Genomic DNA, 12,366 nt, shown 5'->3' with positions numbered 1-12,366 from the left:
CAGGTTTTAAGCTGATTTTATTGTGATGCCGCAACTGTTTTTTTTTAAAATTCCTTCCTTTATCACTGACAAGCCCAGGATTTCACTCCTATCCACAGCTAGAACATTCAAGTTCTGGCTTCTGTTAATGCCAGGGATCTGTCACTGGGCAGAATTTAATGGAGACCACTCAGGTGGGTACAGTTATCAAGGGGCAGGCAGAAATGGGCAGAAGTAATTACAGCACAAAACTGTCCAGAGGTTAGTTGTGGTGAGATTCAGATGGGGTTGGGGGGGTGTGTAGGGATAAGAGAGGGGAAGCAGGGAACACCCTTCATGGGAATCCCAGCTACTTGAAGTAGATTTCAGTTCAACCCACCACTCCTATCCCATCACTTGTGACCTTCTGTGACCGTGATTCCTGTCCTGCTCCACACACCCGTCCAATAATGGCCCTTGGTGCATCCCTCAGAAGATCACCAGTAGCAGCTACTGCTCCAGACAGCTCTGCTTGCAAAGGACAGCTCTCAACCTCTGACTCAAAGGCAGCTCTTGAGGGTGGGATTTCTGCATTACTGTGATTTTGACCGTATGAGAAGAGATATAAAAGTCCCATCAGTTCTCCAATTAATGGATTGGGGAAACATGGGTGTCACTTGATGGAAATTTCAACATTTGTGTGCTTTATGAAAAATGTCTGAAGTTTCCAGTCTAATGGCTACCTTGTTTCTACAATTAGCAAGGACAAAGAAACTGATTTTTTTAGAGCAGAGGAGGCTGAGGGGGAGTTAATTGAGTGATGTACATATCTGCCTACTTCTCATTTTAAAAAATAAATTTACAAAATTATAATCTTTATGTTGCATTTTTCATACATTCAGAAAAGGCTCTGAAAAAAAAAATTCTTGGTTTTACTGTGGGTCTTGCAAAGTCTGTTTATGAGCAATTAAAATGGTCAACTTATCTTGTGCATAGGTCATATCCTGAAGGTTAATCTACTGGATAATGTGGCTTCCCAGGAACAGTTTGATGGATCCATCATCACACTCCAGTTCATCAGTCTCTGGTCTTTCTACAGATGGTTCATTTGCTTTCGTCCTCCAGCGATATTTAAATACAAACATTTCTTGTTTACCCAAGTTCCTAGCTTTTGAAAGAAGCTATCACAGCAAGGATTGATCCAGGATGAGATATGAACCAGAGAACACGCTGGTTGAAGTGCATTCATCAACACAGGGAGGGAGGGTGAGCTGTGAGGAGGATGCAGAGATGCTTCAGGGAGATTTGGACAAGTTGAGTGAGTGGGTAAATGCTAGGCAGATGAAGCATGATGGAGCTAAATGTGAGGCTATCACAATGATAGCAAAAACCAGGAAGGCAAGTTATTGCCTGAGTGGTGATAGATTGGGAAAGGGGTAACTCCAATGAACATTTAATGTCCTTTTACACCAATTGCTGAAAGCAGGTGGGTACAGCAGGTGGCAAAAAAAGCTCAAAAGTATATTGACCTTCATTGCAAGACGATTCAAATACAGCAGCGGGGCTGCCTTGGTGTATTTGTACAAGGCCTTGGTGCAGCCACAACTGGAGTATTGTGTGTACAGCTGTCTCACAGTGCCAGGGCCCCAGGTTTGATTCAAGCTTCTGGCGACTGTCTGTACGGAGTATACACTGTGTCTGCATGTGTTTCTTCTGGGTGCTTCGGTTTCTTCCCACAGGCCAAAGATGTGCAGGTTAGATGGACTGGCCATGCTAAATTGCCCATAGTGTCCAGGAATGTGTAGGCTAGGTGATTAGTCATGGTAAAAATAAGTTGTGCAGAGTTACAGGGTTAGGGTGAGGGAGGGAACTGGGTGGAATGGTCTTCAGAGCATCAGACAGACTCGATGGGACAAATGGCCTCCTTCTGCACTGTAGGGATTCTATGGTTCTATGATTTTGGCCTTATCTGAGCAAGGATCTTCTAGCTATGGAGGAGGTGCAACAAAGGTTTACTAAACTGATTTCTGGGGTTGCAGTACTGACATATGAAGAGAGACTGTATCAGTTAGGACTACAGTCACTGGAGTTTAGATGAACACAGAGGATCCCATAGAAGCCTAAAACTTTCTAATGGGACTAGACAGGGTAAATGCAGGAAGGATCATCCCAATGACCAGGGAGGCCAGAACCAGGTATTAGATGTAAAGATACAGTGTAGGTCATTTAGAATTCAGATGAGGAGAAATTTCTTCACCCAGAGAGTGGTGTGCCTGAGGAATTCTCTGTCACAGAGTTGAACATTCTCAAGAAGGAGATAGACATAGTTCTTAGGGGTGAAGGGATCAAAGGGTATGGGGTGAAAGCAGGAACATGGTATTGAGTTGTTCTGTCATGATCATATTGAATGGTAATTAGGCTTGAAGGGCCGAATGGACTACTCCCACTCTACTTCCAATGTTTCTTTGTTCCTACATTAGTGAGGCATGAGGGCATCAAAGTTCTATCCATTATGTTTTAAGGTATTTACAGTAGTTGATATGTACGAGTAAGAGATTAGTTGGTTGAATGGGCAATGCAGACCATTTTGATTATATCAGGAGAAGTAAAGCAAAGCAAGTATCTAAGCCCTGGATTTTCTTTTGCTCCTTTAGTTATGGTTGTTCAGTCACAGCCATAAATGAACTTGCTTAAGCACAACTATTTTATTTATCTTATGTAACTGTAAAAATGTAAATTTTCATCATGCAAATTAGGGTGGGCCTTTGTCCAATTGTCACTTGGATTATCAATTTATGTGTGTTACCTAAACTTCGTAACCCCAAGACATTTTTTTAAGAAGAGAATCTGTGTTTTAATGTGTCTATTCATTTAAAATGTATCAATTGCTAATGTTCTGCAAGTTGCCAATGGGCTATGTTTAAAAATATAGCAAACATTTCACATTTTTGCCTTTTTTATTTTTACAATGGCTTGTGTTCAGTTTGGAACTATGGGAGTTAGGTGGAGTGGTGACCTTGAGGACTAAGTGGTAACCTTTATTAATAAGAATCTGGTCTGATATAGTATTGAACAAGCACAGGAGTAAAGCTGTGTATGTCCTTACAAGAAATATAGGGACAGTGTAAAAACTGGACAGAGATGAATGACTTTGGATTTACTGTTGGAACATTTGATCTGAATATGTGCAAGTACAACCTAGAACTGGTTTGATGCCTAACTGTATAAGTCCAAGCATTTTTTTTCAATCCCCTGCAGTCACTGGTGAAGCAGCTGCTAAAACAGGTTCCCAAACTGCCTAAGCACCTGTCAATGCAAAATAATTCTGAAACATAAGAAGATTGATATTAAATAAACTGGGAAGCATACAGAATATCAGACGCATTGAAGTTTTATACAAATAATCACTGTAATACAGAAGTGATCACAGCTGTGGGTTTGGTGTAGTTAATATTTTATTTACTTGTTTGTGGGCCACACATTGCTTGGATAAATTGAGTAGAATGGGCAAGATATGTCTGAGGGTGGAATCGTTTAACACTTGGTTCATTCTGCTTCCTGCTAAATTAAATGATCGTCTTTTTTGGCAGCCCCAGTGGAGAGAATCCAATTGTGTGACTTCCTTTTCTGCACAAAATGAACTGCCAATTTCAATCATGCTGCTCTAAGGAGGTAGTGAAATGAGCACTTTTCCAGAGGTAAGATGATAAAATCAAAAGGACAGCAACTTGAGCTACCTGCATGCGGCCCCTTAACCATCAAGAAGTGGTTGAGCAATCTGTTCTGAGCTGAGAATTTGCAGAGGTTTGGGAAGTTTCCATACACTGACTTGCCAGGGGATGAGGCAGCTATGGATTAGAGCGGTGCTGGAAAAGCACAGCATGTCAGGCAGCATCCGAGGAGCAGGAAAATCGACGTTTTGGGCAAGAGTCCTTCATCAGGCTGTAAGCTGAAGTGAAGTGAGGATTGACAAACGTCTTTCCCCAGCTGGTGGAAATTTTGGTGTTGCCTGCATCCATGTGGCTCTATGTGTCTCACCATGTTAAGAAGAAGATATACTGGCACGGTTGCTCAGTGGTTAGCACTGCTGCCTCAAAGCACCAGCGTCCCAGGTTCGATTCCAGCCTCGGGCGACTGTCTGTGTGGAGTTTGCACGTTCTCCCCGGGTGCTCCGGTTTCCTCCCACAATCCAAAGATGTGAAGGTTAGGTTAATTGGCCATGTTAAATCGCCCGTACTGTTAGGTGTATTAATCAGAAGGAAATGACACTGGGTGGGTTACTCTTCAGAGGGTTGGTGTGGACTTGTTGGGCTGAAGGGTCTGTTTCCTCACTGTAGGGAATTTAATCTAATCTAATGGTAATGGGCCGGAGATTACAGGGGAACTGGACACCCTTTCCTGATGAAGGGCTCCTGCATGAAACATTGATTCTCCTGCTGCCTGACCTGCTGTGCTTTTCCAGCAACACTCTCATCTTGACTCTGATCTCCAGCATCTGCAGTCCTCACTTTCGACTAGGCAGCTATAGCCAACCAACAAAACTAGGCAGCATACAGAAAAAAAAATGCTTTGCATTTCGATCTGGTCACACCTCAAAGTGCTCTTTATGCACAAATTTACAATTGTGTAAGGATGTCTGCTAACTTTTACAAACAGTAGTGACTAGATAATCCTCTGGGTTTGGTTTTGATGGTGCAGCAGAGAGAATGTGAAGTCAATATCTCATTCAAAAAGGAGTCCGATAGATCATTGAGAGGATAAGAGTTCTGGATGTAGGTTTGTTCATTGAGCTGGAAGGTTCATTTCCAGATGTTTCGTCATCCTACTAGGTAACATCTTCAGTGAGCCTCCAGGTGAAGCATTGCTGATAATTCTTGCTTTCTATTTATATGTTTGGGTTTCTTTGGGTTGGTGATGTCATTTCCTGTGGTGATGTCATTTGCTGTTCTTTTTCTCAGGGGGTTGTCTCAGTCAAAGTGGTATCCTGCCTTATCTGTATGTAAGGATACTAGTGAGAGAGGGTCATGTAATTTTGTGGCTAGTTGATGTCACTTGTCCTGGTGGCTAGTTTCCTGCCTGTTTTCAACTGGGACAACACATCCATCCTAGGACAAGCCAAACAGAGACACACAGGAAAATTCCTAGAAGCATGGCATTCCAACCGGAACTCTATCAACAAACACATCGAGTTAGACCCCATCTCCAACCCCCTGAGAAAAAGAACAGGAAATCACATCACCACAGTAAATGACATCACCAACTCAAAGAAACCCAAACATATAAATAGCAAGCAGGATTTATCAGCAATACTTCGTCCAGAGGCCCACTGAAGATGTTAACTAGTAGGGTGACAAAATGTCTGGAAATGAGCCTTCCAGCTCAGCAAGCAAACCTACTTCCAGAACCTCAACCTGAGCTACAAATCTTCTCAAAACGTGCTCAGATAAAAGTTGTGGAGTGAAGCTAATTGGATAGTGCCTTCAAAGAGCCAGTAAAGGCACAATGTTCTAAATGACCCACGTGTTTTCATGATCATAACCTAATTGCATATTGCTGTCACAGGAATATTCAGCTAACCTCAATTTGTATATCATTTGAAGGTGACACTTGCAGCAATATTGCATTCGTTGGACTTTGCATTGAATTAGATGATGGAAAAGAAGATTTCAATTCAATTAAAAGCAAAACACTGGAGCTGCTGAAGATTTGAAATAAAAACAGAAGTGCTGGAGGAACTCTGCATGGTAAATGCAAAGTCACAGGGACAGGGTGGAGGCTCTGGGTCTGGCTGGGATGCTCTTCAAAGAGTTGGTGCAGGCTCAATGGGCTAAACTGCCTCTTTCCACTCAGAAGTGGCTGTCTGTGTCCAGTTCCCCTGTAAACTCAGTCCTATTACCATTACTGTTCCAGCAAATCTTCTTGTTCACATGTTGAGACACATAGAGCCACATGGATGCAGACAATGCCATCCTGCAACACCAAAATTCCCACCAACTGGAGAAAGATGTTTGTCAATCCTCACTTCACTTCCGCTTACTAGGCTCTCACCCTGTTGCAGCAATTCAAAGCGAACTATGATATGATCAGAATCTCATCTGAAAAGATCCATTGGTACAGAAAATGAAGTCAAGGTGATCTTCAACAGCACTGGTTGTGTGTTTTCTGTTCATTTGCGGAATATGGATGCAGCTAGGCATTTATTGCCCTTCCCTAATTATCCAGAGCGCAGTTAGGAGTCAAGCACAATACTATGGGTCAGGAGTCACCTGGAGGCCAGATCAAGTAAGGGTGTCAGTTTCCATTGCTAAAGTACGTTGGTGAACCAGTTGGGTTTTTCCCCAGAAGCGGCAATAGTTTCATGGTCATCATTAGACACCAGATTTTTATTGAATTCAAATTCCACCTCATGCTGCTGCAGTGCCATCCCCACTTTGCTGTAAAGCTCTATGTCTAGTTCAGGGAGGTGATACAGTTCAGCAATACTGCCTTGCTGAAATACAGTTTGTTTGGACTTTTAATGTTTGAATTTTAAGACAACTTTCTGAAAATTTTAAAAGGGAGATAGCTTCATTTAAAGGTACGGGTAAAACAAACTTTTAACAATTACTCACAAAAGTACAGTACTAGCACCACCGATAATGCTCAGCAGGATTAAAAATCTCCCAATCAAAATGTTTGAACCAAAGAACGTTTAAATTGTAGCAGAGTCAATTGAAACCAGGTTGCAAAGTGTCGGCTGATGGGGAGAGAAATCATTCTGCAATTTATCAATGATGGTTGAGAGCAGTCAAGGTAAAATGTGGATAGAGCAGATGTTAGTTGTTAGTCAAGCATTCGTTTCTCAGTCAGAGGGCTGGGGTTGTAGTATACTTCCACAATTTGGGCAAAGACCTCAGCTGAGGGAACACTGTACTACAGGAGGAGCCATCTTTTGAAAGAGCTGTGAAACTGAAGTGTCAAATGCTCCATCAGTTGAGCATAAGAGATCAGAAAGCACTCTTCATGTGGTGGGGGTTAAGGAGGATTCACACTGCCCAGATCAACACTTACCCTTAAACCAAAATCATGAGCAGTTTCATTGGTCATTTAATTTATTATAATCTTGCTGTGTACAAATTAACTATTGAATTTGCTGATGTTACACGAGTGACTGCCCTTTAAAACAAATTCATTGACTGTGAGGAGCTTTAGAATTTCCTCAGGTCATGAAGAGCATCTTTACAAATTCAAGCTCATACTCACTTGCCTAACAAGATTAACTTTGGTCAGGGAAATAATATTTCTTTTTGTCTGTAATTGTTACATTTGTCTTTCCATTTGCTGTGGCGCTAAAATTTTGATGATTGAATTACCGAAATTGTGCTGAAACATGACATCAAGCTGACAGCCGTTCGAGATGTTCTCCTTCCAAGACCATTCTGAGGTTAACCAAACACTTTACATGGCTTGAGTGCCCCTTCAAATGTTTAAGTTGTGCTTACATTGATCTCTGTATGGTGTTAGCCTGAACAAAGAGTCGCCAAATAATTTAAGGCTTGGAGAAAGAGCTTGGTTTGCAGCTTTTATTACTGATTATAGTATAGTGGGAGTGAAATGTTGCTGCTGAATTTATCTTCCTATCAAATACTAAAATCATGATTGATGGATTTGATCCGAGTAGGATATTAATATACAATGGTTGTAAATATCCTGAAAAAAAATTCCAATTAATAACTCAATGATTTTCTTTCAGAAATCCCAATAACTGTTATGATGGAAACACAATGTAGATTATCCTAGAGTCAGGATATGCAGGCTCGCTTTATTAACTATTTCTGTCTAATTATGCATTACAAACAGCACTATTCGAGAGTAAAGCACAATACTACGGGTGCAGAAAGACTGAAATAAAAGCAGAACATGCTGGAAGTACTCAAGAAGTCAGATAACAGGTCTATAGTGTCATAATAACAGACTAGTAACATTGGATTACTTACAGAAGCAATGAAATTTTAATTACATGTAATATATAATAAGATTATATAGCCATAAGATGATTGCAGAGATACATTCAGTGATTGTGTGGAGAGGAACCCTGGAATGTCACACATGAAGATTACAAGGGAACATAAAACAGCAACCCTCAAAAGAAGAGGCATAACTGTGGTCTCCTGTGAATACATACATAACAAGAAACTGACCGCCAGCACTACTTGATGTGGTTGTTGAGGTTGATATGGTGGGTGATGAGTGGATGGTCAGGGTAGTTGAATCTTGGACAGGCGATAGTCAGGTCGATTCAGGGGGTAGTTGAGTGGTGGTCAAATTGGGGATAGTGGCTGGGAGGCTGGTTGGATCTGGATGGGAGGATGGTAGTCAGATTGGGTATTAGTTGACTGGATATAGTAAGGGGAGGGGGTCTGATGGGGTTGGAAGGGGATAGTCAAATTTGATCAAGAAGGTAGTCAAGTGGGTTAGGCTGGTCAGATTGGGTTGAACGTAGACAGGTGGTAGTTGGTTCTGCTCAGGGGTTTAGCCAAGTGGTTGTGTTGTGGTCAGGGAATAGTAGGATCTGGGTGTGAGACTTATCAGATTGGGGGTGTAGTTTGGTCTGGTCTGGGAGATGATTAGGTGATCATCAGGCTAGTCAGGTCTGGTCAGGCGAAGGGTAGCTGAGTACGTGGAGCCAGCAGGGCAGTCAGATCAATTTACGGAGATAGCAGGGGTAGCAATTAGATTAGTTCAGGTGTTATTCTGATGGTTAGGAGAAGGTAGTTGTGTAGCAGTCAGAGAAATTGAAGTTTGGGTCTGGGAGGGGTTTATTGCTAGCAGATGAATTGTAGAGTTATCCAAGTGTTAAACCAGGTTTTCATCTGTCTAACATTTACTGGATAATTATTCAGGTAAATCCAGCACTACTGTCCAAAGCATCCAGAGTTGGAGACACTTGGTGAAGAAACATGGAAATTAAAGTCCAAAGATGTGAAGGTTAGATGAATTGATCATGCTAAATTGTCCATAGTGTTCAGGATAGGTGCATTGGTCAGGGTAAATATAGGATAATAGGGTAGGACAATGGGTTTGCATGGGTTACTCTTCAGAGGGTCAGTGTGGACTTGTTGGGCCGAAGGGCCTGTTTCCACACTATAGGGATTCTATGATTCTGTGATCAGAAGTTTAAATCTTCTCAGCAATCCTAACATGGAGTCACATGTCAGCTCCTTCACAGGTTCTGGACATGCATCTTCTGGCATATGTCCATCTTCCAATGAGCCAGAGTCTGCAAAATTGTTGTCAGTTAAAGGTCCAAGACAGGGTGGAAGACAAGGCAGACAAGATAGAGAATACCCTTAAGGCCAAAGGGAATGGTAATGGAGCAAGTAAACAAACAGGAGTGCAGTGAAATTAAGAGAAAAACGGAAACATGCAAAGAAAAGGAAGCAGATTATGGCAGCAGAATTTACCAGCTGAAATTGTACAACTGAATGCTGAGTTCAGAAGGCTAGATAGTGCATAACCAAAAGATGGCAGAAAATGACCCTTGGAATATGGAGGCTGGTGAGTTACAAGATGCAGATTAGGAGAAGCACATTGTGAGTCTAGGAGGGAGGGGAAGGGCTGAGCGCTGAAACACAGAAAATGTGGACACAGTTAGACTCTAATATTTGAGAATTTGAGAAAAATAATTAGGACTAAAGTATTCGCACTGGAATCGTTGAACATTAATGGGCTCTTGGAAGACTTTCGAAGGGTTTAAGGTTAATGATTAGCTAGTATTAAATTTCATCCTTTGTCTACTTAACTAGTACGTTCATTTCTGTTCTTTTTTTTGCTAATGGAAAGTGTTTTCTGCATTGCCATCTAGGTCACTGAGATTGTCACTCTGAACAAAAGGAATGAGGTCCACTGGGTAAAGAAATAAATGAAGAAAGAAATTCATTTTGCACTTTTCACAAGCTTTGCACATTCTATAGAGCTTTACAGTCAGTGAAGTATTATTGAAGTGTAACCACTGAGATAATATAGGCAGCAAGGCAGTCAATTTATACAGAGCAAATTCCCGCAAAGAGCAATGTGATAATGATCAGGTAATCTGATTTAGTGACAGTGATTGTGGAATAAATATGGCCCAGGACTCGAGGGAAAAAGGCCGGATTCTTCTTTAAAATTAGGATCTTTTGCAGTCACCTGAGTTTTCAGGTAGCTAATCGTCTCATTTGAAAGATGGCACCTCTGACAGAGCAGTGCTCCCTCAGTACTGCACCAGAATGCTTTTGAAAATTCATTCATGGGACACGAGTATTGCTGGCTGACCAGCATTTATTACCCATCCCTAGTTGTCCTAGAGAAGGTAGGCTGCCATCTTGAATTGCTGTGGTCCACGTGCTGTAGGTTGACTCACAATGCTTTTAGGAAGGGATTTCGGAATTTAACCCAGTGACAGTGAAGGAATGGTGATAGGTTTCCAAGTCAGGGTGGTAAGTGGCTTGGAGGGGATGCTGCAGGTGATGGTGTTCCCATGTACCTGCTGCCCTTGCTGCCATCCATCCTAGGTTTTTGTTTCCAAGCCTCTGGTGTCAGCACTTTTATGTAAATATTTCCTGGATCTTGGAGCGTGTTAGTATTTTTCAGGCTCAGTATTTCTGGAATTCCTATAAAATCCATGTATTATCTTGGACCCCTCAGGCATCTCACCCACACATTGTAGAAGTGTCAGGAAAGCCCTACCAATTCTCTCAGGGTGGTCCAACAAAACCAAGTGGCATTGACACATTGAAGTGGCCTGGTTTGATCTCCTAGACATTAAGATCCCTAGTATCAAAGGTCTCACTGTCACTCTCTCTGGGGCCAGTAGTTGCACTTTACCACCAGTGTCAGAGGAACAGTGCTTACTGGGGGCACTGAATAAACTGGAAGCCCAGGGACATCTTGTGGCCTCCCTCCAAATGGAAGCAAAATCAAGGCAAGAGCCACAGGGTAAAGCTTGTAGGTTAAGAAGTTCAGTGCTGTGAGGGACAAAGACAAAGAAGTAGCCAAAGTGGAAACTCCCTTTTCAATGCTAGGTCCCCCAGTCAGACACCAAATGCCTGACAAACAAAGGCAGTCCCATCCCAAGTGGTTGCTGGCAAACTGGGTGGTCTTGTGAGAGCTGGCATCACTTGTGCTGGCATCAAGAATAATGAGCGTTATTTGCTTAATAACCAGCCGAATCAACATCCTGCCACCAGTGGACAGGAGTCCCATGGCGGTCGTTTCCACCCTCCAGATTAATGAGGGTAGTTCCACTTGCCGCCAGGAATCTGACCTGAAACCTCTCCAGTGATTAAAGGGGCCAGCTGCCATGGTACCCAGTGCAATGAGCTGGATTAATTTCAAGCCTTGAGTGGAACTGCAGCTAGTCTTGACATGTGAATGTGAAAGCAATAGTTTCTCTTGACAAGACCTAAAGGAGAGGGAACATAAACTTCACAGCAACCTTGAAGGAACTTCATACAGCTTTGCTGGTCAAAAGTTCAGAGTGATATCTTTAGTAACTGATGGAGTAATGGAAGTATAAACTCCCATGTATTTTAGAAAACAATTGGATGTTTTGATGCAACTGGGGTGTGCTTGGACTTCTTTAGATGGTTGAATTGAAATAGACCAAGTCACCTCATCATTTGTAACTATTTTATGATCTTGTTTTGAATCTAAAATATCACACCTGTGCAACTGAACTCCTCCATATCAATTGAAATGCAAGGCTCTTCACTGCCCTGTATTTGAAAGCTCTGGCCAATTACAAAACATTTGAATGAGCATGACCAGCCAAACTATTTTCAATTATTCACACCTATCATTAGTGCCCCTACGACCATTAGTATAGGTACACAAACCTTTATCCGAAATTCAGAAATCCAAAAAACTCTGAAATCCGAAATTTTTGTGGAGTGTGGAGCATCATTTTGGCACGCAAGCAAGTGACCCAACTCCACACCCTCAGATGTAACGTCGCAGTGCGGCCCAGCACTGGCAGGCGTCAATTGTGTCTCAGTGCTTGTATTATTCACAAGTGTGTCTGCTGCTTGGTCAATTTCTTTATTTCACTGCGAAAATTGCATTTATTCCGAAATCCGAAAAATTCTGAACTTTGAAAAAAACAACTGGCCCCAAGGACTTCAGATAAAGGATTGTGTACCTGTTCTCACTTTTTATTTTTCCTCTAGACATCTTTTCCATCTGATCCACTTGGTCCCTCTCCCTTGTCAGCAGTACAACAAATTTGTCCTGTTCTTTTCACTTCTAAGGATGAGTCTTTGGCTTGGGAACATGAACCTTATTGCTGCCAGACCTGATGACCTTCTCCAGCACTTTCTGTCTTTAGCTCTGAGGTGTGGTATTCCATGACAGCTCACCAACACAAATAACCCAGATTTATAGAGGTCAGCC

The sequence above is a fragment of the Chiloscyllium punctatum genome, chromosome 19, assembly GCF_047496795.1.
Source record: "Chiloscyllium punctatum isolate Juve2018m chromosome 19, sChiPun1.3, whole genome shotgun sequence".
Classification (NCBI taxonomy): Eukaryota; Metazoa; Chordata; class Chondrichthyes; order Orectolobiformes; family Hemiscylliidae; genus Chiloscyllium; species Chiloscyllium punctatum.
This window is presented reverse-complemented; position numbering follows the sequence as displayed.